Here is a 23,205-nt window from a genome sequence, read left to right as displayed (position 1 = left end):
GCAGCCACTTAACATTTCATTCGCCTCACTGTTTTGCTAAGGTGGAAAAAAAATGACAGTCCCAAACTTTTCAATGGCCCCAGATGTTCTTGTTGTTGCAGTAACATCATTTGTCTGTATGAGCCCCTTCTGCTGTCTGTATTCCCTATAAGAGTTCATTCCCTTGACTCACGGCACCTGCTTACATGTTTTAATTCGCCGTGCCTCCTGTGAAAATACGGTACTGGTTTTGTGTATCTGGGCATGGCACCATTTAGATCTGGCTCAATTGTATACACCAGCAGAGTGAGAAACACTGACTACAGAAAGGCAACTAGTGGTCTAGCATTCACCTGTAGCTGTTCCCACTTTAAGACAAAAATATCTTTTCCAAACTAGCTAAAGAGAGCAACAGGTCACCCTTAAGTATTTTTAGTTTAACTTCATGTAGAAAAGCAACAGAACCTAACTTCATTTCACACTCCACACTTAAGAGTAAAAAGAAAAGGAGTACTTGTGGCTCAAATAAATTTGTTAGTCTCTAAGGTGCCACAAGTACTCCTTTTCTTTTTGCCGATACAGGCTAACATGGCTGCTACTCTGAAACCTGACACTTAAGAGTGTGACTTAAAATAATTCACTTACAAGAGTTAATCAGATGTGCTGTATACAGGCAAAGAGAGAAGAGAAATGCAAGCAGAGATTTTAAAATTCACTCTTATAACTGTCTTGGTGCAGCTGTGTTAATTTTTCTTCTCAGTGTTTTATTAATGAAACAGGTCACACTTTATAATAAGGTTAAATTTATAAAGGGCTAGTACATGATTAACAGATGTTTCTATAAACGGCTAATCAATTGTTAGAGATTGCTCTTGACTCCAATTGGTCGTTAATAAGAATCTATACCTTCTATGGATGTACTATTCATATCTGTAACACGCTTATTACATCTACTCATCCTTTATTAACCTTTTAGAAACCCTTTATAAATGTGCCTTAAATATAAAGAGTGACCACAAAGATAACATACTGGCTAGACTTCCAATCAGTACCTTTGCCATATATTCTGCCCTCCCTTGCAAAAAAGTTCTATAGAATTTATTAGAATGAAACCAGCAAGGTCCTGTTGACATTTAATAGAAATCTAGAGAAATTTATTCTAAAATGGAGCAATTTTAATAGCGAACGGGACCCTATGGATTGTTCTATTTTAACAATTCTGTAGATTTTGATAGGAGGGATAGAATTCTCTATTAAAGTCCATAGGCTGGTTTGAAAATCCTACAGAAAGAAGATTGCTTTCTATTAAATTCTATAGAACTTTCCCGTAGGGGTTTCATTCAGGTATTGTTAGAATTCAGACATTACTCACACATGGTATCAAATAATGCACAGCGCCAATTGTATACTGTCCAAAGTATTTTCATTTAAAATCTGAACCAAACATCCCAAGCCTGAGGATACAGTACCAGCTGCGTGATCGCCATTTCCATTGCAACCGTCCACCTCGTCCTTTTATGACAAAGCTATTTACATATGGAGGCAAATCTCTTTTCAAGAAATAAGTCTCTTCATGCTGCCCTCGATCCGGGCTGCTTTTTCAAAGTATCTGGTGGTGTAACGTACTCCCCCAAAGAAAGGTGATACTATCACCAAAACCCGATGAACCACCTGTCTAATCGAAATCTGATTGCTGCTGGACTGAGATATATTGTTCTGAACATCCACGGACCAATTGAGCAATGTGATTGTTAGCTGATAAACACAATTATGCTACTGGGGGTGAAAATGCAGACATACTTAAAATAAACCTGCTCTTTTTTTTGGTGCAGAACCTAGTACCTTTGCCATGATACTGCACAGAACCATATGGGAACAGCACCAAGTTCCCCTCAACTTTCACAGCATACTACTTTTCATGGAGCCTCCACCGTATATCACACCTTAAAGCTCACATCTTGTTACAGGAAATATCTTGTTATTATAGTAGCATGATAAATAACTAAACTGTTAGCACTCAAAAAGCAAGAAAGACATATTTTTAAAATAAATTCACCCATTATAATGCTGAGCTGAAAATTTTTAAGGGGAGGCATTTAAACCAAACCAAACCAAACCAGAGAGATCACTTTAGCTAAATCCATGTGTTGCTGGACCTGAGGAAAGGTCAAATCCTATTTTCATCTATAGCAAGAGGACACACAACAGGTTAAAGGCATTGATCGGTTCTAATCATACCGAGCCCATGTGTAATACTGCCTGCCCGTCCAAAAACAAATTAGACAATAGCACTCACTGGTATTTTATAAACACACAAGAAAAGAGGGTTGCTTTATTGAATATACGGAACAAACCTTTCCATCCGGCTATACTGTGCAGCCCCATATTTCTGCATGCACCAAGTAGCGCTATATTGATAACACAATAGCTCAGTTTGGCAAACCTAGGCATTTTCAATGCTCAGCATATGCCAAAACTACCCACTCTCTGTCTCCGACTTTGGTCTCCTTCCAAACAGGTCCCTTTTTTTTTTCGTTACAGCCGGTGCCACGTAGAGAGAGAAGCGTTAGGCTCGAACATGGCCGCAGTCTCCGGCAAGAGCCAAGTCCCAGCATCCTCGCTTCCCCCTTCCAGACAGCAAACAAAATGGCCCGGCAGCGGCCATTTTGTTTGCTCTGGAATGGGAGGGAGAAGGGAAGGGAGGGGAGGCGCACACCAGGAGGGCGGTGTGTGTGTGTGGGGGGGTGAGTATAAATTAGACAGGAATCAAAGCTCCGCAGAGATGTACTGCTGCATGCTTGCTTCCTGACGCTGGGGAAGGAACGGCCCATCCAGCCCAGCAGCAGCAGCAGAAGAGAAACGGATCAGGTCCTGAGCTTTCTAACTTGTTATAGATGACTGAGCTAGAATCTGCTGAACTTAAAGAGGTAACACTGCATTTCCAAGGCCAGCTGGGTGCCCCCGCCCCGGCTGTCAGCACAGGCAGGGATTCTACTCAGTCCATCCACCTGGACGGAGGGGACGCCCGGCTTGCTCTGTGTAAAAGCTCCTGATGAGAACACAGCAGGAGAACGGAAACCAACCCAGGAATGTCAAACTCCTGAACTTCCCTGGACAGGAAACTGTGCAAATAACACCCACGTAAGGGCATGGGGCAGGGAGCCCAGAGCAAGCAAAGGGGCCCTCGGGAGAGAGATTCATTGGCAATAGGGACAGTACAACCTATAAACTGGCTCCTTATACGAGCTGCATGGCAGTTGCAGGGGAAAAGGCTTTTCTGGCATTTATTAGCTAAGCTAAGCTTTCCCCCATAAACCTCTTTGTTTCAGATACAGCACCAATACATAATGGTTTGGCATAGTACCTGCCACTGCTCTGTGCTCCCAGAGCCATGTATTTAGTAACACCCAGCTACCGGAAGCTTCTTGAACTAGGGCCGGATCCTAAGCCCAGTGAAAGCAATGGGATCAGGCCCTCGATGCTTGGTATTAAAGTACCTAACAGTGCTAGTGAACACGTCCACTCGGTAATGCCCTACACCCCCCGAAGTAGAGGCCCCACATTCCCACTCAGGCACAGGCAAAGGGCCCAGACCTGGGACAGATTCTTTTGGGGCTGGTGGTCTGTTCTGGTGGAATCTGGAGAAGGATCTTTCCCAGGACCTTGCAAGTAATCCAGTGCTTTTGGCGTTCGTTAACTTCCCTGCACTCTCCGGGGCTAGAGGGAGCCCGGTCTGACTTAACGGTAGGACTGTGAGGAAGGAAAGGCACTTGTTCCATGCATCAGCCATGCCTCCTTTAATATTCCAGCCTGGTGAGGAGGCAGTAAAAGTGAACTCCCGATGAGATAGCTACCAGGGCGTCAGCCCAGGCACGTGAAATGCTGCTGCCAAGCTAACCCCATGGCAAGGACTGAAGCCGAGGGAGCAGGGGTGGCCCTCGCCCCACTATCCCTCTCACTAGAAGGGAAGTTGGATGCATTCTGAGCATCTGTCCAATGTTACGCTACATACAGGTCCATGGGGAGAGAGCTGGAGCTTCACCCCTTTGAATGCATCAAGAAGAAAGAAAAACCAGAAGTGGAGGGTTAAATCATGACTGGGGACGGAGCAGGCTCAGCTGGATTCCCATCTGAAGGGAGGTGGCTGACTCATCTGTCAGCCGTTACTATAACCTTTGGGTTTGTCCCCTCCTGTTGCCAGCCCTGTGTCTCATTTAATCCTCCCTGGCAACACCGTCAGCCCCATGCAGAACACCCTAGGGATCAGCCTGCTTTACCAGGCTCCCTGGTCTACTGCCTGGGGACACCACTCAAAAACCAGCCTCAGTTAAAGTTTCCCTCCCTTTGGCAGCAGTGGCCTGTAGGGTGGCAGGGGAGAGACAGCTTGTCTATGGGAGACAGGACGAGAGAGGTGCAGAGCGAAGCCCAAACTGGGGTGGGGCACCTCTCCAACATGCCACTAATCTCCGCCCCGGTCAACAGTCTTAGCAGAGAGCCCAGGACTGACCTCACCCTAGGTGTGGATCCTTCCAGGTCGCAAGCCGAGGGCGATTCTGAGACCGACTGGATGAAGAGGACTGTGAGTGGTAGCAAGTGTTGAACCTCCATAGCTTAGAGGTCTTCCATCAACACAAGAAACACAGTGCTTGCCTGACACACCGTGACAAAGACAATGGCCGTGGCCAGCTTCATCTTTCGGGCCCTGCTTGCAAGTGGCAAATGGTTTCTGGCAAAACCCTCTCTGCTTCTATCCATGGCATCGGTGCCCTTACCTCCTGCTCTTGCATTGTAAGGGCCTAAGGACACAATGAGATCTGGTGGCATCTCGTGCATAGCCCAGTATAAATTCACTCTCAGTCGTTTGGTTTGAAAGATGCAGGACAAATCTATAGGAATCAGGACTGTCCCTCAGGATTTGGGATGGGTGCGAGCCCTGCTCCAACTATCAGCCCCAGCACCTGTTGAAGCAACTGTAAATGCCAAAGCCTGGTGGAGAGACTGAAAACCTTAAAGATGCCATAGCAAAATCCCCAAAGGAAGGGTGTTAATTGGGCATGTCACTTAGTCGCCCAGTGCCTCAGTCTCCCCATCTTTACAATGGGGGTAAAGATACTGATCCACTTTCGCAACGTGCCCCAAGATCTTCAGATGAAAAGTGCGATGCAGGATGTGGGCCAAGTTCTATTATCTTTTTTAAAAAGCCTTCCTCTTTCTACCCTGCTGGTGTTGCAGCATGGCTGTTAAACACCCCTCCCCGCGCCCATTTATATGCTCCTTGCTCGTGCAAACACACCTTCAAGCCCCATCACTGGCTCAGGCACACACTCACACTCCTTCCCTTGTGCAGACACACACACACTAAGGTGGCCAGATGTCCTGATTTTATAGGGACAGTCCCGATATTTGGGGCTTTGACTTACATAGGTGCCTATTACCCCGCACCCCGTCTCAATTTTACACACTTGCTGTCTGATCACCCTAGCACGCACACACCCGTGCATTCAATGTCCCTCACGCATGCATGGACCCTCCTTCTTGCTTGCATCTTTGCTTGTGTATACATGCACACGGTACCTGGACTAAATTGCACTGACTATGCAACAAGCACTCTGGGGTGGAGTGTGACTCGAGCACTGTTAATTGTCTCTGCCATTCATGCACCATCTCCCTCACGACCCTCATCTCCATCCTCATGGGGGGTAATGCTGCCTGGGACGCTGCCTCGGTGGCCTCTAGCCCATGTTCTCAGAGAAGGTTGCCTTGCAGACAACGTGTCCTCAGTGTGAACTCTTCCGGGCCCATGCTGCAGCTGTTAAGCTTTTATTTAAAATGAGGCTAAAAATAAAACCTGGTGCAAGTTCCTCATTCATCAGAGATCCGCTGGGTTTGTTTCCCTCTCATGGAGAGCGTGGCAGCAGGGCCAGATGGGAGTGGCTCCGAGCCGCTCCTGTTTGCTAGTGAGCTCTGTGCACCAGGCACGGTAGAGCACCAGGATCACTTGGCTCAAGAGCCCAGAGCCTTCTCTCTAGGCTCAATGCTCTTTGTCCTGCAGGTTGCCTTGGCACTTACCCGGGGGGACTTTTGCACAGTACATTAAATATACTTTGCCCACAATGGCTGGGATTTCAAATGAGCTTCAGTTAGGCATCCAAATCCCACTGAAAGTGTATAGGAGCTGCCTCCTGTTAGTTCCAGTAGGAGCCAGGCCATGGCAATTCACATCAATCCTCTGTGCAGCTAACAGAAGCCCCAGAATATTCTACACGGAGGTAGGCGGTGACTATGTCAGACATCCACCCACGTTTTGAGAGACAAATCAGAGAAACTGAATGGGAAAGGGCTGGGTATGCAAAGCTGCCTGGGGGATCTGGATGTGCAATTCCAATTAGTTACTGTGGGAGCTGGGATCCAAATCCCTGATTTTCAGCCTTGGTCTTTCCTACTGCAATTGACTGAAGCTAGTGAGATCAGCTGCTCACCATCTCGTGGTCCAGGCTTCGGGCCTCCCCAGCATCAAGATCTCATCCAGAGAACTCTCACAGTGAGGATGTTTGCTGGAGTCCCTCCCAGGCTTATCCAGAGCCCCATGGGCCTTCTGGGACACATCCATAGTCTCTCTTTGCATAGACTTCTTCTTCGATGATCTCTCCCCACAAACACCGTCCACATTGCTTCTGGTTTATGTAATATACAACTTCTGCCCACCTGGACAAGTAACAAAGGGCTTTATTGGTTTCATCAGTGGAAGATGCCTCATGCATCCCCTATGGAAGTGGAGGAACCGGGCTGTTTTCGCCTCACATGGTATGAGTGGGTGGATGCAGAAATAAGTCTTGTTAAACGGATGGAGTTTTCTCTGTCCAGGTTCTTATGGCAGCACCTTTCATTGTAATATCTGAGCAAGCCCCTTCCCCCCCCACAAAAGGGTGTTTAGGAAATCGTAGAATGGCAGCAGATCGTTTGTGAAGAGAAGGCAGAGAAGTAATGTGGTCTATCAGTCTGAGCATGGGACTGGATTGCATTCACCCCATGTCCTATCTGCCACCGACTCACTGGGTGAGTCACCTTGCCTATCGGTGCCTCAGGTTCTTCATCTGGGAGATTAACACCCGCTCCCTGTGGTGCTGGGAATATTAATTAGCTAATGCCCTACAGTGCTTTGAACAAGTAAAGCACTTAAGGTGCTAAATAGCATGAAGCTCTAAATCCCAAACTGGCTTCAAACAAGCTCTAAACCCACTCCCGAAAAAAAAAAATCAATCTTGTTTTCATTTTTCAAGATCTATTTCCACAACTCTTGAAGCTACTAAGAGCTGCGCCCAGAGCCCATTCTAAGTTACTGAGCTAGTTCAGAGCCCTCTCCTCTCAGGATCCATCACACGGGAGCCTAGAAATGCAGTTGAGGTTCTTCTTCTCATGGTGGTGGCACTGAGGGTCCATCCCAGCTGGGCACCGAAATCCAGTTCAGGGTCTTCTCCTATGGCCTACAGCCAGAGCCCATTCAACTTGTACATGTGACTTCGCCTCTGAACTATGCCCAGAGCCCATTCTGGATGACTTCCCACTCCCAGCTCCTCCTCTTCCTTCCAGAAAGCTCACAGACTGAGACAGAGCTCCACCAGCTAGAAAGAGTGAGGATCAAGTAACCAGGACACATTCCAAATTGGATTTGGATGCATAGTAGATGTGGATGCTGTAGGTCCAACTTCTTTAGACGTAGGCCTGTGTTGGACACATCAAAAGGGCAATCAGGCATTTTATGCAGCCTCAGACCTGTCTAGACATCTACCCATGATTTCTAATGGGAGCCATGAGATTTACGAATGACAGCTAAAGTCCAGAGTCAAATCTCAGGGGCGAGCTGAGGTCATAACCTAGCTCTGAAGTGACTAAATCAAACACCGACCACCGTGACTGGGTGTCTTAGCAAGGGCAGGTGGTGGTTGTGAGACTCTTGCATTGATCCTTTCCCAATCATTCCATCTGAATCCGGCACTTCAACATTGCGGAGAAATTCGCCTCCCTGGAGCAGCTGCATATGTGCATCTTAGAAGAGTTTTTGTACACAGGTGGGCGTGGGGTGGAGGGGGGGGAAGCTAGTTTTCTATCACAAAGAACTTTTTGCCTGGAGACGCAAGAAAAGGTATTTGTGCCTCGAAGGGAAATCTGCCTTCAAGTGCCTGGCTTGTAGAGTTAGTTAAGGGGTCTAACAGATGCCTCTAATATGTTAATGAAGAAAACAGATACAGCAGCCTCGATCCTTCCACTGCGAGAAATGGCCATCCACTGATTGATACGGGCTTAACCTTAAGCCATCAAACTGCATTTCCAGTTAAAGAGCTTTCAGGCATTTGCTACACAGGTGTTTAACTCATTAGTTTTCAGCACACTTAGGTGGCCCTTATGAATTTAGCAGTCTCTTTGGGCTGATCCTGGAGCTGGGCCTACGATCATGCAAAGAAATGTCCTAAATGGAACCTCTGAAAGTCAAGATCTCCAGTGGGTTCTGTGTGGCTCTTCCTACACAAGAAGAGACAGATCCTACCCCAAGGGTCTCCCCATCTAGGCTGGACAAATGTACTGGCCATAGTGGGAGGGATGGATGGAACATGAAGTCATGACCATTTGCCTTGTTGGAGAATTGAGATCAGGCCCTTTAAAAAAAGCCTGATTCTCCCTTCACAGCAGTTATGTAATTCCATGGATTTCAACGGAGTTACTCCTGATTTGAAAGAAATGTACAGGGACAACAATTAAGTCATTTCTATAGGTCAAATTTTCAAACTTCCTAGATTTAAACACCTAACTCCACAGTTGGACAACTAGGCACCCACCCACTGATCCAAAACCCTTTGAACTCAGTGGAAATCTATCATTGGATCAGCCCTTACGGTTGAATTTTTGAAAGAACTCAGATGCCTAAATGGGAACTAACTAGGAGCCAGATTTTCAAACATACTTAGCTCTTCCCAGCATGACACTATGGCCAGGTTTTCAAAAGAGCCCTGCACCTGAAGTGCTGAGCTCTTCAAAAATCTGGGTCCATGATTGTGCATGCAAAGTTCTTAAAAATTTAGCCAGTAGTGCCCAAAATAAGTACATAGGGGGACTACCTTTAGCTCCCACTTTGCAACACACATACATACAACATAGCCCCAAAACAGCTACATTTCTCTTTCCTCTCCATTGTGTCTAACAATCTCATAGATAGAGACCTGTCATTCATATTCTTTGCCAAATCACGGACTCCTGTTCAGTTTTGTCCCATCAGCTGTTTGGACTGCTTTTAACCCGGTGCTTCTTATGTTGTTGATCTTCCATGCCCTTCTGTGTGTCCTGCCATCCTCCAGGATGTCAGCACTGCCCGGAGAATAGGGTGGATCACTTGGGGCTCAGCAGTGGCAGAGCACAGAACAGGGCAGGCCCTATGCAAAGCAAGGACTGTAGCTTTTGTTTGCTTTTATTCATCCCTTGATGACAAATGAGTGCATATCAGAATACACAGAATGATAACATTTAGAATCCAGAGGACACTCCCGTCCAATTTTGAGAGGATTTAAAACAGGTTAAATTTTGGGCCTAGGCTACTAGCATCCCTCGAACACCAAGTGAAATGTTTAATTCATAACAAGTCCCTCAGATTGTTTCCGGTCGAAAATGATGCTGTTGCTCTTCAGTAAGAATTGTGGAACAGTGAGGAAATGTCAGAAGCGCAACGACTTGGGACATTTAAAATGACACTGAGCCTAGAGTGTTGGCTCTTTGGGGAGGAACCGTCTTTGTGTTCTGGGTTTGTACAGCCCCTGGCACAATGGGCGCCTGGTCCGGGACTGCTAGGATGTACTGCACAGCAAATAATAACACACTGAAGCATAGCATGATCGAGGGGAGGGGGCACAGGGGTAGGAAACAGGACTGGGTACTGCTCTGCCACTGAGTTGCTGGGTGACATTTCAGAAGTCATCATGTTACTGTCCTACTGTACCTCATGGCCGTGCTGTGAAGAATCATTAGCTAATGGGACAGATCCTCCATTAACAATTCACAGCAGCTGAGAAGCTGGCCCAGCAGTTGTAAAAGCACTTTTGACAAGGTGCTACATAAAGGCCAAGTTTTTATTATCATGGTAGGGCAAGTTTTTAAAAAACCTGGTGTCCTAAAGATAGGCTCCAAACCCCATTATTTAGGCCTGATGGGAGCTGCTGGCTACTTACTGCTTTTGAAAAGCAGGCCCCTTATTTAGGCCCCTGTATAAAGACTTCGGAACCTAACTTTAGGTCCCCCCCTTTTAAAAAGTCTTGGTGATGGACAGCAAGCTTGCATGGGCCTGGGGGATGAACATGATGACATCCTCCACATTGAACTTCTCAGAGAGGAGGAGTCAAGGAGCTACTAGTCAGAAAGCTCAGAGCCTACAACCGTCTTAGACAGGGCACCCCAAAGACATCTCAGTGATCCATAAAGCAGACTCTGATCCCCCTGAATGGGATATCTGCTCGTCCATGGGTAGAGAGGGCATTTTACCCAGGTCGCTACTGCAATTCACAACAGCCATACTATGACTGATGCTGCCGTTCAATTAGCTGTACTTCTCATTAAGCCGTTTCCGAATCGCTGAGCAGCGTCGCTGGCTGGGAGGGGAGGAAGGGACAGCGGTGATGGTCAAGGTGTGGCAGGGTGTCCCGGTTAGTGGTGTCAAGCTGTGCTGGTTAAATGTCCCAGAGTATAAAGCCGGCTTCTGCCTGTGATTGGGGGAAGCACTGCTGATGTGTAAAGACAAACAGATGGGTCAGTTTCACAGGGAGAAATGGGCTCTTCTGTACTCCAGACTCACCAGCTGAAAGATTTCCTCCTAAGTCCACCTCCATGTCTCTGGGCATTCGTCCCCTTCACCTGGAAACCTCATGTCAGATAATTCCCAAAGAAGGGCCCGGTTCTGCAAAGCTGAGATCCAGATGGGAAATCCCACAGAGTTCCAGGGCGTTTGCATCCAAGCTTAGGTTTGGGGCCTATCTCAAACATCAGTTTCAAATGCTCCATGCTATGTTCTTCCCTTACTTTGGAGCCTCATTTTATGGCTTTTCCTTCCTCCCTGGATCTCCTAAAGCCTGGGGAGCCGGCTGGATTAACAGGAACAACTCCTTCAGCAAAGAAACCTGCAAAATTCCTGCATCCTGTGGGAATCAGGAGGGTAAAACTGCTCCCATAACAAGTCTGATGTTTCTGTAGCCCCGGCCGCAGCCCCCTGAAGAATGCAAAAGAGCTACAGATTGTGCTGTCAATTAATATGTTGAGCACAGCTCTGCAGCTGTACAGAGTAAAGCAGGTACCTTGGCAAAGACACAGGAAGCGCTGCATCCTCCACTGAAATGCAACCTCCTCTGGGGTAAAATATAGCAAGCGTTCAACAGGGCACAGCAACCCTGCCCAGTAAAGGAGTCAAGAACCCCTCAAGGTATGGAAACTTCAGAGGGAATCTAAGGGTAGGTGGAATATAACGGATCAGTACTCTAAGGAATAGTCTTACTCTATACAAGGGGAACTTTACTGCTTGCAGGGGCTCAGGAGCTCAGTTTTACAACTCACTCAGCACTGGTGCATTGGTACAGTTCTGCCTCAGAGGGAAGAGCCCCAGCTGCTGAATCCCCAGCCTTGCAGTGCTCTGGGTTTCCTTTGCACACCTCCGGCAGCCACCTACCATCTCGGCCCCAACCTAGCTTCGCTGAAGAGACAGACAAGAGCCCAGCATGCCTGCAGTGCTGGCTGCAAAAAGCAACAAAGATTCTGTTGGCACATATTATTTTACCGTAGTGCCATCTAGCTTGTTTGTTTCCTCGCTAGTGGGCCAGCTGGGCACCCCTGGCGCAAAGGGGAAGCTGAGGTGGATTCCAGGGAACTCCGCTGTGTAAATAGCTGCCGTTAAATCAGCCGCTACAGTCCTCTTTTGCATTTGTTCCTCAATGATTAACTCTGCCTGCTCCAGACCAGCTGCTTGAATGGGAGCCAGCCTGCATTCCAATGGGGCTGCTGGGACTCTCCTCCCGCTGCACACACAGGGTTCTCCTTCCTCCTCCAGAGAGTCCCTTTAAAATGCTCTGTAGACGCCTGCTGCAGGGTTGTACAATTCCCCCCTATACACACACTCCCCCAAAGTCCTTCCTTCGGGCCCTGTAGCTGAAAGCATTCCATGCACGGCCCGAAACTTGCCTATCCCCCTCCAGCCCCCAGCTGGCACGGATCATATCCAGAGCTTGTATGCAACGGGTTATAGGGGTCCAGCCCAAACCAGGGCAGGGATAAAGGAGTGACGCTCCCCCCTGAATCCTCGGTGGCAATCATGTTATTCCCATGAGTTTTCAGGCCAGCGGAAGTCTAAACCACCTGGCCCATGAAACATCCCACGAGTTCCGTTAGGACCCCATGACCTGGAAAGCCCCTGTGCTTTGGGCAGCTTTGGCTGGGCCGAGCCTGGACACTGCCCATCAGGCAGAGAGAATAAATGAGGTGCTCTAATGCATAAACCCTAGGATTGTGGGGGAGGCTGAAGGTCCATGTGGAACAATCTATCAGGCAAGGAGAACCGTTCACTCAGACAAGCCAAAGGGGCAGGGCTGTGCTGCTGTGCAGAGAATCCTGGGAGCCTCTCCCTAAGGATCAATGCATTTTTCACTGCCCAAACCTAGAGTGGTGAGGACAAGGGGAACCTGATGGTGAGCAGCAGGGCAGAGCCAGTCATGAAGCAGTAACTGCGTGGGGACCTCCAAAGGTGCTGGTCCTCCCACTGAAAAGACCTTCAGCCATCTGGGCCCAACTCCCTACTCATGTTACAATGCAACACTATCATCACCACCACAAAGGTCTTTTTGAGCAAGTTCCAACTTAAGGCCAGTAAAAGACACAATGATCCAATTGCAAATTCCCTCTTAATTTAAAGAATTTATTATTATCGTTTAGCCACGGTCTGGGAGCTCAAGTCTTATTTTGCTGTTCCCTGTACAGAACACAACAGCTGCGTCCCTTGGCAGAGCCCTGAAGGGCGCTTACAGGGGTGCCAGATGTTTTGCTTAGGACACGTCAGAAATTTCTTGCTCCAGCTCAGATCTCGCGCCTCGCCCTGAGGGCCTGATCCAAAGACCACTGGCGTCAATGGGCGTCTTTCCGTTGACTTCAGCGGGCTTTGGATGAGGTCTCATGACCTCTTCTTGTTAAGAAGAAAAAGGGAGGAGTAGCATTTCATGCAGCTTGGGAAATTAATGGCCCTGCCCCTGGGCTGTATTTGTAACAATAATCTGCTGGGGAGAATGGAGAAGCTAAAGAGGCCCCTTCTCGTTATCGTTAAAGAGTCAGATCTTCTGATGGTGTAAACTGGCCTAGCTCCATTGACTTCAACTGAGGCCCGGTCTACACTAAAAAGTTACGTCAACCCAGCCACGTCGCTCAGGGATGTGTGAAAAGTCCACACCCCATGTGACGTAATTAAGCCGACCTAACTGCCGGTGCAGACAGCACTCAGTCAATGGAAGAAGTCTTCCATCAACCTAGCTGCTGCCTCTTGGGGAGGTGGATTAACTATGCCGACAGGAGAACCCCTCCTGTTGGTGTAGGCTGTGTTTACAGGGACCTGCTGCCGTGGCGCAGCTGTGCTGCTGTAGCATTTCAAGTGTAGACAAGCCCTGCACTAGGCTGATTTAGATCAGGTCCTCAGCTGGCACAAGAAATCCTGTTTGGGGCCCGATCCTGAGAACTCCTAAGCAGCCCCAGCTCCTGCTCAGATTAGCATCAAGCCTTGACTGCCAAATGTATCTGAGGCGAAACCCAATGGCCTGTTTTTCAGAGGGGCTGGACATCTGCAGCTTTCATTGCCTTCAGCTGGATTTATGGGCACTCAGTGCTTATGCAAATCAGGCCTCCGGAATGGACCATCATCCTTTGAGTTGAATGCATTATTTCTAGGATCACGTTTACATGGATGTCATCAGCACCCAAGTCACCACCCACACCACTTCTAAAGAGACTCCTATCGGAGGGCATCTCAAAAAGCAAAACAGTCCATCCTGTGTCCCTTCAGATCATTGAACTAATGGGGAAACCAGGGCTTTAAAAAGTTATGATGTATTAATTGCCTGTCGTATGCTCAGCACTGTACAGAATATGGCTTATGGGCCAGATTGACAATGGGAGTTAGCCACCTTGATGCTTTTGAAAATCTAACTAGGCAGCTCTCTGCATCTTTAGGGGCCTAAATATCTTTAAAAATTTGGTCTTACGTGACTTATCCATAGTCATGCAGCACTTGGCAAAATGGAGTCCCAACTGTGCTACTGTAATAAAAATGATACATTACCGGGAGAGGAACCCAGGAGTCCTGGCACCCAATCACCTTATTCTACTAGTCCCCAGTGGCTCACTAACTGGTTCACATGCAAGGAGACCAGAAAAGCATTTCTCTTTCCTTCCTCAGTTGGATATTTCAATGCTACCTTAAAGAAGGGGTTAGATTTTCTTACACATTTTGACAGGGTGGGCCTGAGGTGGAGAAGGGGATTGTTTCACACTCACGTCCCACTCGGGAGCAGGCGGTGAGCATTCTGCTGGTAGCAGGTGACAATCCGGAAGTGAAAAAGGAGATTTTCAGAGCCCGGTTTGTGTCTCTGTAGGAATGCAAAAGGGGAGACAAAACCTAGGGGAGCCTCTATTTATGTTCTGGTTAAGAGAGCAGCAGCGCTGGGGAACCCGGGCCCAGGTGTTTAGTATTCAGCAGGCATGCTCCTTAAAAGAAAAACCAGAGGCCAATTTTAAGATCTCACTGTACATCCATGCATCACACATTGCAGGGTCTTTCTGGGAGATGTATGGGGGGGGGGAAATGGATGTCCCTACTGCTTACAAACATTTCCAGAAAGAGTTCAGAAGGGAGGGAGGCACAGGGGGGCGGGGGGGGAATCTGTTGCTCTCACTGAAACAATCTGCTTTTGTTGAGTACGAAACAGGCCTAAATTAAGTTTGACATAAAGAGGCCAGATTTTTAGAGGCCGGGCCAAAACCCTGAGCTGCGTTAAGCCAGAGTCTGGGGTGGAATTGCTCTGGATTTACACCGATTGCCAGGGAGGACAGGGTGTAGCGGCACAAAGGGAGGAGCGGTCCAGGGAGAGGCAAAGTGTGTGCTCCACAAAGTGCCCTCTGTAATCCTGCCCAGCATTCCCGGATGCCTCTGTAATATGGGCAGATTCCGCTCAATAAAGCCCCGTCCAGATCCATCTCCAAGGGCCACAACCGTGCTCCAGAAACCATCCCTCCCGCACGCCTCGCTCTCCCTCGCACCTTCTCTTGGTACCTGAACAATCTCTGAGTCACCTCTGGGCGACACAACTGGGCAAACCAGAGAAAGATCCCCAGGCACATCCCACCCCGCTGGGACCTCGTGCCCGGTGAGGCCCCCCTGAATCTCCGCCAAACAAGCCAAAGGGATGAAAAACGAGCCAGCTTCTAAACAGTTAAACGCATTACAAAATGAAGAGAGAGGATCCAGCCATTTTATTTCCCTCCATCTCCCTCACTCCAGATTAAAATCCCCCCCCAAATATTCTCCCCCTCTGCCCCAGCCTGTGCTAGATTCCCTCCACCCCACCCCGCACGATGGAAAAGGAGCACGCACCCAGGGGTCGGCTCGGCATTGTAAGCTTCCACCACGTTAGCTGCGGCTGCCATGTTGAATGGCAAATCCGACATGATTCAACATTTTCCCTCTGCGTTGCATAGGGTGGCGAAAAGAAACACACACCCAGCCCCAAAGCAACTCTTAAGAGCTGCAAATGGCCCAATCTGCAGGTGGAAGGGAAAGGGAGGCCAGAGGAAAACGATAATTGAATCCTGGTTCAAATATATGTTTTTTAAAAGTCAGATGTTTTAGCGACCAGGACCGAAGGAGCAAAAGGAAGAGGAGGGGTGAGGGTTGCAGCAACAACAAAGCGACTGAGCATTTGGACAAATGAAACGTTATTTAAAATTAAAAAAAAAAAATAAATAAATGTAAGAGCTAGGTTTGATTTCGTACCAAGCCAGCGAGAGAGACGCACCGTGGAGGAGAATAGTTTGGTTGTTGAAGTAGCCACTGGATTTAGCTCCGCTTTTCCGGACAATCATCGGGGAAGGATCCTTTTTTCGAGAAAGGCCAGTTTGAGGGAGGCAGCTTTCTCCCCCCCTCCTCTCTCTCTCCCCTTTCCTTCTCCTAACAGCTCAGCGCTAAGAAATGGGTGGTGCCTGCATGCCAGGCTTCATCCAAACGAGACGCCAAAGGCCGAGGAGAGGCTGGCACAAAGGGACGCTGGCAGGAATTCCAGCACTCAGGAGCTGCCTTTCCTTGTGCCCTTGGGACAATCCCTCTTTATTACGTAGCTCGGATTTAAAAACCAAAAAAAAAACACAACCACCCGTTCTGGTCTGAAAAGTTACCCAAGCCCAATCAAAAACAACCCAAAGGACAAAAACTTCCTTTAGATCAACACAGGTTACACAAAAGGCCAGTTTTTACCTCCCTCCCCCCCCACCGCCCTGACCTCCCCAGCATGCCAGCCCAACATCCGCGTGAAAATAAATCCTGGTTCCCTCCTTCCTGGTTTTCAGGAGGTGGCGGGGTCCTTTAGCAGGAGTGAGAGCGAGACACACCCAAAGAGAGAGAGAGAGAGATCTATAGCGAAAAACCTTACCGCAGAGGAAGAATCAGTTTTTGCTGTCTTTAAGTACCTGGGGCTGTGCCGATAATAAAAGGGGGTTAAGTAGTGGGGGTAGGGGGCGGGGGGCAGATGGGGGCTGGTAATGCAGCTGGGGAGATGCCAAAAAAAGCAGAACAAAACACGTTTTCGTTTTGTCTGCACCAGCCTGCGACAGTGAGCAAGCGAGCGAGCGAGATGCACAGTGAAAACGCTGCTGAGCTCGGAAACGGGCCTACAGCCACTTTGGAAGCCTCGGCAATAATTCTCTCCCTTCCTCGCATTCACCCTGCCCACTCTGGCTCGGCTGCCAAGTCGGAGAGTTGGCACGGCTTCCCAGGCAGCGCGGAACAAAGCCGTCACCCATCCCTGAACAGGCGCTGACGGCAGGCTAAGTGACAGGCGCATCTTCTGCATGTTAATCCAAGGGGTGAGGAGGAGAGAGCAAAATCCACCGGCTCCCCCGCCACCGGCCACTCCTTTCCAACCCGAGCCCCGGTGGGCCCCGTGCACCGTCCGCAAGGCAGGAGCCCTGGAGAAACAGAGCTGGCCCGGCAAGTCAAACAAACAAGCAAGCAAGCGCAGGATTTAAATACAAACCACCGCCCGACCCAGCAGCACCCTGGCAAACAAGGCCGCTCGGCATCTGCTGTACCTGTTCCCGCTGCCTTCATCTCGCCTTGGAACCGTGACAAGAGAGAAGCGTCGCCTCTGGTGGGCTCTCGCAGCCTCGGGTCTGCAACCCTGTGCAGGAAGTTGGCACCGATCCCAGGTAGGACTTTACTCCCACATCCCCCCCCCCCGCCTCCCGCGTCTTTCTCTCCCCTCCCCTCCTCCACCCACCCTATTCCTTGGCAAATCCCCCCCCCCCCATTCTTAACTTACTCCCCCCGCCCCTGGCTGCATGGGCACAGGGCATGCTAGCGACCAGACACATTCAATGCCCTTCAGAGCACCAGCCAAGAAACACGCACACACCCCTTAAGGGTGACCCGGGCAGCACAGAGAAAGCAGCTGGCTCCCCTAAACGCCTGTTTTGACACGAGGGTTGGGTTGGGTGGGTCGGGGCGGGAGGTTTGGCGGGGGGGGGGGTTGTTTTGGGTTTTTTTGTGCTTGGCAGACCGGTCCAAACACGAGGGGAAGGGAGGGGAAAAAAAATTAAAGCCCCGACTCTGTCCAGGACAATCAGAAGGGAAGGTGGAGATTAGTGCAACTCCCAGATCACAACCCTCCCTCCCAGCTTCCCCCACATCCATTCACCGCCCCCCCCCTTGTCTTTTTTAATATTCCCAGCGCCTGCATTATTCCAGTCCACAAGCGGGAAGGAGTTTACAGTACAGACTCTCTCTTGAGGCTGCCAGCAGGAAAGAGAGGGAGTTCTCACAATCGAACAGCGAGAAGAGCAAGGAGAAATTAACATCCAATTAGCGCCGTGTTTAACGAGGGAGACAGAGACAGCCGTTGTTTTATTGCCCTGTTCTTTTCATTCGGATCTGACAGGCAGCGCGGCAGGCACCCCCGGCTGCAGTGACGTCATTTTCCCCCCCTTTTTCCTCCAACAAGTTTCCCAGAGGTGGATCGTCAATTCAGCTGGGGAAATTCGTTACTTTCTTGCATTAAAAATTATTCTCCCTCCTCCCCACCCCAAAAAAACGAACAAAAAAACCCATCTCCCTTCGTTCTTGTAAAAGCCAAACCAGGAGACGATTTCTCTGCGTGTCTGTCTCGCTCGCTTGTTTTCTTGCTCTGAGACAGCTCTCTCAGCTTGTAAAAGTTTGAGCCATGTGACACTCCACCCAGCCTCCTTTGGCAGCGTGACAAGAACCGCTTTGGTGTATCAAAGAGAACAGGCAGCTTTTAAGGAAGAAACTCGATTCAGAAAGATTAAAGAATTATGATGTTTTAATCAAGGGAGAGAGAGAGGTTGGGGAGGGAAAGCTGCTCATTGCATCTGGATCAACAGGAGCGGCCTTCACAAAAGGCTGTGGCAGCAGAATAGACAGCAGGAGTGTTTGAGGAGGTGGTGGTGGGGGGGGGGGGGGTTTGAAGCAGAAGTGGGAGAGACTTATTTAACAGTTCCAAGCTCATCATTTTCCCCTCCTCCCGCCCCCCCTCCTTTAGGCTGCTGTGAAGAAAGGCCGGGGAGCGAGCGTCACATTTTCAAGGGCTTCACCATCTCTTGTGGAATCCTGCAACCTGTCACAAAACTCTCATGAGACATTTCCATCTCCAGAGAGGCAGGGACAGAGAAACACACTGCCCAGCACACGTACAAACCTCAGTGAGCTTCGCATCTGGGAAGATAGGGCTGCCTTTGCGTCTCCTCCACATCCCAGCTCCCCCTTCCCAAGGTGCAGAGCAGATTTGTCGCCACTTTCACAAATGACAAAAGGACTGGCTCCTTATAATCATCCGTTAAACCTTCTCAAAACTCTACACACTTTGCCACTTCAAAGCTGGCCTTTCTCAGCAGGAACAATGGGACTGGGCGAGTCTAACAGGAACCACCCGGCTTGGTGTTACTTGTTTCGGGTGGTTTCCCTCCAACACTAGCACGGGGATGTATTTTGCCCCCTGATTCCAAAACTGGGCTTACCAACTCTGACAGAGAAACCAGCCACCCTCCCCCCAGGACACCTGAGCTGTGCCCCAGCTCCAACAGGCTTAAACGACAGAATCCCAGGTTTCCAGTCCTACTTTGTATGAGCTTTAAAGGTCTGTTCTACACTGCACGGTTAAGTCAACACAAGGCAGCTTACATTGACCTAGTTGTGGATGTGTCATTCAGAAGATCAGTCTCTTCTAGATGACTGGCCCCTTGGGCAGTTGCTTAAGACAGATCTTGTTAAGAACATAAGAACGGCCATATTGAGTCCATCTAGCCCAGCGTGCTGTCTTCTGACAGTGGTCAATGCCAGGTGCTTCAAGGGAATGAACAGAACAGGTCATCATCAAGTGATCCATCCCATTGCCCATTCCAAGCTTCTAGCAAAGAGGGGCGAGGGACACCTCTAGGGACATGGCTAATAGCCATGGATGGACCTGGCTATTAGCGGACATGGCTAATAGCCATGGATAGACCTATCCTCCATGAATTTATCTAGTTCTTTTTGAACTCTGTTATAGGCTTAGCCTTCACAACGTCCTCTGGCAAGGAGCACCACAGGTTGACTGTGCGTGGTGTGAAGAAATACTTCCTTTTGTTTGTTTTAAACCTGCTATTAATTTAATTGGGTGACCCCTAGTTCTTGTGTTTTGAGGAGGAGTAAATAACACTTCTTTATTTACTTTCTCCACACTACTCATGATTTTACTCTATTGTATCCCCCCTTAGTCATCTCTTTCCCAAGCTGAAAAGTCCCAGTCTTATTTACTCTCTCCTGGTTGTGCTATATAAACACAACTCCACGCCTGCAAGATGCTGAGCATCTAGAACTCACACCAGAGCCAACGGGAAGTAAGGGTACTCAGCAGCTCATAAACAGTGACTGCAATGTCGGGGGGGGGGGGGGGGATGTCTATACATCTCTGGGTTTTTAAGGGAATTCCAGTGAGGTGGAAGGGCATCAGCAATGAGTCAACCAAGCTTCCTGTTATAGAGGGGATCAGAAAGAACCCAGGCTGCTGGCCTCAAACAGGAGGGACAACGGAGGAATTAAGCACTAATGCCTGTAAATTAGCACTTCAAGCCTCTTCAAAGGCTCTTCCAACAGCCGGCCATCCAAGGAAAGCCACATACCCTTCTGATTGCAAGGAGCACTTAGGGTGTGGCCCCATCTTGTCAACATCCCGCTGCCACCCAAGGGTACTCTCTTGGGGAGGCCTCTCCTCACTCTGCTGACTAGCATTACGATTACACCTGTACATCTGATGCATAAGCCCCAGCGAACCAGGGATTTGCACACTCACAGGTCAAGAGGAGCTTCGTCTCCTCTCGAGTCAGTGACTGTGCTGTCCTGAACCACAAGCTCTTTGAGATGGTGGCCGCTTCACGCTTTGTTGCGATTTGGATTAGGGGGTGAGAAGGCCCCACAGGGAAGATGAATTAGATGTGATTTGGTAAGATCGCCTTGATAGGATTCAGTGCCTGAAAAAAGCCCTGGGACTGGATGCTCAAAAATGTCCTCTCTACCTCTCTCCCACCCATCCAAGCTGTCTTCCACTCCTGTCTAGGCCCTGCCATCACTTTCCCCACTCCCTCCTCCTAGGTTCCAAGCACCTTCTCTTCTACCAGCTACCCTTCCCCATATCCAGGGTGAGATTCTGGCTCAGATCCTCAAAGGTATTTAGATGCCTAAATCCCATTGATTTCAATAGGAGTTACGTGCCTACAACTTCAAGGATCTGGGCCTTTGTCCCCATCAGATACTGAATCCGATCCCCATATACATACCCTGACCCAGTTATGCCCCAGGATCCAGTCATTCTGCCCGACTAGCAATGAGATCCAGTTCCATCTCCCCTTCACAGCCCCTCCGCTGTGGATTTGCTTTCCCACACAACATGAGCACCCAAAATGCGGCTGGTTCATGCCTGCTTTTGCTTCCCCTTCATGAACAGCACCTTACAATAGTGCGCGCTCTGGGAGCTGCTGGAATCATAACAGGCAAGGTGAGCGGCTAAAATTATCCTATCGAATCAGTGGCTTTGCGATGTCCCAGGCTCACAGTGAGCTGGAACGGCTCACCTTAACACTAGGTCAAGCACAAACTGACCAGGATCACTGCTGCCTAAGCTCCACCCTCCTCCGCAAGGCACAGCATCCTAAGTCACCCTTACAGCAGAAGAGGAGGTCTCTGGGCTCCTCATGCCTAACAAGCCATTTTGTCGACAGGTGCTGGGATAGCGCCAGACACAGCCAAGCCCCCTCTGTTGTTCCCAAGTAGGAAGGATTAAAGCCTGGTGACCCCGCCTCCTCAAAAGCAGGAATCAGCTGCTCTTTGCCTACATGTAGCTTGTGTGGGAGGGGAGAAAGCAAACATTTCTATCAGCATTAAGGACATACTCTGCAGGCACATGCCTGGGGGCTGCAGCAGGCATGGCTCTGCAGCTAGCTGGGGACCCACGAGAACCCTCCGTGCACGGAGTGTGGCGGCATCTTCCTTTCTCCTCAGGCACTTTGATACCACTGCAATGGGCCCACCAGAACCACTTCGATTTCCCTTCACGCAGCCCTGCAGGCAGGAAAGAGCCTTTGTGTGCATGAGAATCTTCTTGGACTCTCTTAGCAGAAGGGAGGCTGTGACAGGTCACAAGGGAACAGGGCTGTGGGAAGGGAAAAGGAAGTGAAACGAGGCAATTGTAGTAGGGCTGGAATCAGACACCAGCCATTATACGTGGGGCTTTCATAGCTTCCCTGTGCTTAAATGAAAACCTCAGGCTGGTTTGACACCATCTCGGTGAAGTGGAATCCACACTAACAGAAGCCCAGCTCAAAGAGGCTCATCAGAGCTTGCTTGTAACTAGTGCAACAAAGCTGTGATCACCTAGGACTTTATGGCAGCCATGCAGAGCATCACAGGGAGAGAACTCAGCCTCCCACTGCAAAAGCCAGAGGCCCTTACCACTTAGGAGAATCCCTGTTAGCAGTACAAGGCCTATGACACATGGCTGGGCAGGGCTAACTCCATCCACTAGACACTAGCCAGTGTGTTATTCTTTATTCTTGAGCAATCCTTTCATGCTGAATGTTCAAACCAAAACAAATTTGAAGGGTAGTTAGCTACAAGGATTCCATTGCAAGAGGAAAGTTAAGTGCAACCCTACTCCACCTTTTGCTTTCTTAGTGTGTGTGTGTGTGAGATCTCAATCATGAAGCCCTGTTTCTGGCCTCTCTCCTTCCTAAACACTTGAGCTGATAAACCCAATCTCGCTTCCTAGCTAAAAGGCTTTTGATAACAGCTGAGCAGCAACAGAAAGAGCAGGCGAGCCCCACCCTTCAGATATCCAGGTAAAAGGTGAGAGAAGAGAGTCACTATTCAAACACTGGCTGCTCATTTACCCAGTAGGTGGGAAAGAGAACATCAAACTCTGACACAGGTTCTCATAGGTACCCGTTCTCTGTGCTGATGTCGCTGGGGAACTGGGCATCTTTATGTAGCTATAGTGTCACCTCCAATCCCCACTTTGCAACTGGCTCTGCCCTCTCCAGAAGGGACTGACACCTAAACTCTTCCAGTGTTTGGGATCCCAAGCCCAGATCACCAAAGATATTTTAGACTCCTAAATTTGATTCAGGTGTATCAGATTAATTTTACTCAACCTGTACTCGGCCTAGTCAGTTTCCTATGGGGCAAGGTTGGCCCAGAATCATAGAAATGCAAGGACTGGAAGGGACCTAGAGGGTCATCTAGTCCACCTCCCTGCATTGAAAGCAAGACTGTGTATACCTAGACTACTCACATCAGTCGCTGAAAGGCTTAACAGAAGGAATCTGAATTTCCAGAAGTCACTCCCCTTTGGAATAACACTGATTGACCTTAAATAAGGAACCTTCAGATGACTGGAAAGCTGACAG

The sequence above is a fragment of the Lepidochelys kempii genome, chromosome 21 (genome assembly GCF_965140285.1).
Source record: "Lepidochelys kempii isolate rLepKem1 chromosome 21, rLepKem1.hap1, whole genome shotgun sequence".
NCBI lineage: Eukaryota > Metazoa > Chordata > Testudines > Cheloniidae > Lepidochelys > Lepidochelys kempii.
This window is presented reverse-complemented; position numbering follows the sequence as displayed.